Raw genomic sequence first — 4,612 nt, 5'->3', positions numbered from 1 at the left:
TTTTTTTATTAAAGAGTTTGAGTTAGTATATGCTTACACTGTGATTTCTAACATGTTTATGTTAAAGGAAGTGAGCACCCACAACCTTTAAATCCTGGATCCGCCACTGCATGCCACAAATCTTCTTTAAAAAGAGAGGTGTCTTTGGAAACGCGACAAAAGAACCCAAAAGGCTTAACTAAAACCATAAAAATTGAAATAAAAACAAATTGACTTCTATAAATTTGATTTGGTTTATCAATTCTTTTAAAAAATAACATAATTAATTTGATTTAATTTGGTAAATGAAAAAATTCCAACAAAACCGACTTGCACCCCCCTTAAAGATAAAGTTTATACGTGGATAACGTGATTATGTTAGTGTTCATATTAGAGTAAAAATTGAAAATAACAATAGATTAATTTTGACTTTTATTTTTTTGAATCAGACAAAGCACTTAAAAATATTCAACATGTTTGACTTCTGATTAGTAGAATAATGAACACATATAAATCAAAGTTGTACATTAACACTTTAGTATATAAAAAATAAAAGCAATTCCTTTTCTTAGACTTTCCATATTCTTTGTTTACACCTTTCGTTTTCTCAGCTTTTTAAACGTGGGAAATTATTCCTTTTGTACACATCATGCAATATAATGACTTCTTTTGCACCTACAAAGTTTTCGAGTTTGAATCTCAAATATAATATCATCTTTGTTAAAGAAAATTTTATCACTAAATATGAAACTTGATCAATAGTATGAATAAAAATATATTCAGATATTGATAACGAACAAAAACTATAGAACCTTTCATTTTTATCTATCATTTATGCTTTATCGGCCATTTCTTTTCAATTAAAACTTGTATTATATTACTCTTGATGTTCTTTATTCATAATAAAGTAATGGGATAAGGGTTATGAAAATTGAGTTTAATTTTATGACGGATAAAGTGATATGTATTTTTATTCAATACTAATACTTATTTGTAACCTAGAATAAACGATAAATAACTTGATAAATCAAATTTAATTATATTGATTGTGTAAAAAAATCATGACATTGTCTATATTCATAACTTAACCTGTATAATTTTAATGAAATTTAAGTCAGATACACTGATAATATTAGGATTATTTACACAACTAGTATACTTTGACGTACCATAACCATTATTTTTTATTATCAGGATATCAATTAATGTTTATCACAGAGATTTACATGTTATTACCTTATAAATGATCTTATGATGCACATTAATACTTTGTATTTCTTAAATTGCAAAAATAAATTAATTGTTTCTTCTAATTAATTAGTGTTTTATTTTATTTAGTTGACATATTGTTCCTCCTTTTTGTTCTATTCTGTATATTACTCTTACAATTCCCTCCATATCTAAAGTTAGAGCTTTACAATTTTTAAGTTTTCAAACTTTTTACGTTGAAAATGAATTGCATTATTATTTGTTGGAAACATTTGACTTTTGACTGTTGGATAAAGCTAAAATATGATGTTTTCTAATTAACCAACACTAAAAGTGACCATCCACCAGCTCTTTTTTTTTTTTTTTGGAATTACATAAGTTTGGTCTTATATTCATAGTAATTATTATTTTATTTCACGTGGAAAAAGTTAACTACTTATGCATGATTATATAAATTAATACTATCTAATTTTACGTCCTAAAAGATTACGAGCTCAACAGTGTAGACTACTTGCAAATTTAAAAAAAAATGATTTTTCAAATCTCTTATAGGTAAAAATGAAGATTTATTGTAAGTAGTGGTGAACGTGGATTCACGTATGTGTGTAGCTAGGTAATTTTTTTCTAATATATATACATCGATTAACTTCTTTGTAAATTCAATTCTTTATATTTTGACATGCACCATCTTTGTGAAAATTTTGATTCTGCCATTTATTGTAAAATGACATAAAACTTAAGGTGGGGCTTACACCAATACAAGGAAAGGGTAATTTACCCTTTGGTTAGAAGTAGTAGCCATTATTGTGTATTTACAGGTTATATATAAGTAAGATTTAATTTCAAGAAAAAGATAGACAATGAATTAAGAATCCGTTTAATCATGCAAATTGTAAAAAAAACAAATAATTAAAATTATTTTTGAATTTTCGTGAATAATTTGAAGTGAAAAATAAATTTGTTGATAATTTCAAATTCTAGAATTCAACTTCAAATTGAACTTTGAATTTTACGGCTAAACATAATTTTTGAAATAAAACGTTTTTAACCATTATCTCTTAAATAATTCGCGTGAAAGACCATTTGATACCATTTTAAAACAAAAACAGAGAGTGTAAACTACATATCATAGCTACTCGAAGTGTTTTGATAAATACTTGGTGATAATTTAAATAGAAAACATGGACACTATGGACACTTAATAGTCTAAGTACAAACAATTTTTTTTACTTCATTATGTTTTTAACCATAATTGTCTCTTTAACTTTAACTAGTTGGCTTAGAAGTAACTAAACAAAAAACACACTTTGATGTTGAGTTGGCATACACATTCCTATTGTCGATTAGGAATAAATATTTAGCCAATTCAACATCAAAATGTATTTTAATATAAGAAAGTGATAATTTAAGTATATATATGTAAAGAGAACAATGGACAATTGATATATGAAACTCGTGTAAAACAATAATTTAGATTTATTTTTTATCATTTTACTCTAGATAAAAGTATTAAAAACACCTCTAAACTCGACACAAATTATAAGTTTCATCCCAAACTATTGACAGTATTAAAAACACTTTTTTACTTTACTAACTGAACTTAAACAACACCTCCCTGCAACATGAGTGAAATATACTTCTAAATTCTCATCAAGTTTAGAGGTGTTTCAATACTTCTCTCGACTATTTATTAAGAGTCTCATGCTCCTACAAGAGTTTGAGACCACTTGCTATGTCATGTGATAGATCAGAAGTGTATCTAAGTTTAGTTAATCAAATAGGAGAAACTAATATTTTGCGTCAAGTTCAGAGTGTTTTGAATTGTTCTAAATTTTTAACTTGTTGTCTGAAATGTAACCAACTCCTAACAAGTTACCAACTTTCCATCAAACTATAGCCTTACCAATTACATACCAGCTAGCTAATTAGACGTGAGCCCCTCCTCAACCAGGTTAGTGTGTAAGGTTTCCTAGGTACAATTAAATTAAACCTTATAGAAAAAAAAAATAGCGACGTTTGAACTATATGTTAATTGAACTATATGAGGTCAAACAGACACTGTAGATTTTTTACAGTTGCAGTGTTTCATCTTCTTTTATTTTTTTTACATCTTTTTGGGTCCCCATGGTTTCAGTAGTGGAGGGACAATGAAATAGACAGAAATAAAAGAAAAGAAAAGGCTGTTTTTTTTTCTTTTTTACCTTTGTTTCTCTTATATGTATTGGGACCCCAAAAATACCAAAAACAAACAAAAATAATGTAAGAAGGTAATATAAGAAACTATATACTATATAGCTAGAATGAGTTCATCTATCATAGATATATAGTAACTAAAAGCTTGTTAATAAATTTTCATTTAGATACACGAATTATGGTATGTTATGATTTGATACTTTTAGCTCAATAATAACAACAATATACTCAATATAATCTCGAAAATGACGTTTGAGCAGGGGTGGACCTACCCAGGGTGTCAAGCGACACCCCTTCGTTGGAAAATTACGTTGTATATAGTTAAATTTTAGTTTAATAAATATAAATACATGAATTGACACCTCTTTAAACAAGTTGAAGGTTTAGTCTATTGGTTAAGTGGTTGCAAACACTCCATGAGGTCATTTGTTCAAGCCCTACTAACCTCATTATATATATTTTTTTACTATAATCGTTGACACCCTTAATGAAAATCTTGTGTCCGCCACTGCCTATCAACATAGATTGTGGTATAATTTGGACTATTTTATATATGTTTTTTTTACTATAACCATTGACACTCCTTAATGAAAACCTTGCGTCCATCACTACGTTTGAGAAAGATAGATTGTATGCAAATCTTATCTTTGACTCGTGAAGGTTGATAGGTTGTTTCTAAAAGACACTCGTCTCAATTACATCACTTCCAACTCAAATTTTAAAAAATTTATGTGAATATTCTCTAGCACAGTAATTAAGAAGTGTTTGCATAAGTAATCAACTGGATTTTCTATTTACTTTTCCTAGTCAGTATACATATATATACATCATATTCTGATAGTTATTTTCAGCTTAAGCAGTTACCTGCTCAATTATTTAGATTAATTCTTCATAAATTTCTTTTCTTATTTAAAATATTATAATCATTTTATTTTCCTCTTTATTTATACAAATAGGGGTATTTATGGGTCGGTTTGAATCGGTTATTGGTCAAAATCAAAATCAAACCGACTTAATCAGTTTTACAATTATCAAAACCAAACCAAACCAAATATAATATACATTTATTTGGTGGTTATCGGTTTCGGTTTGGTTTGGTTCGGTTATTCGGTTATTAACCATACACAAAAATAAAAGAAATAATTCATTCAAAATGTGAAAAAAGTGACAACAATCCATTCAAAATAAAAAATAGTTAGAATGACTTAAATTACTAAACTTTCAATCACTA

Source organism: Solanum tuberosum, unplaced genomic scaffold, assembly GCF_000226075.1.
Source record: "Solanum tuberosum cultivar DM 1-3 516 R44 unplaced genomic scaffold, SolTub_3.0 scf00086, whole genome shotgun sequence".
Lineage (NCBI taxonomy): Eukaryota > Viridiplantae > Streptophyta > Magnoliopsida > Solanales > Solanaceae > Solanum > Solanum tuberosum.
The sequence above is the reverse complement of the archived record's forward strand: the minus strand, read 5'-3'. Positions refer to the sequence as shown.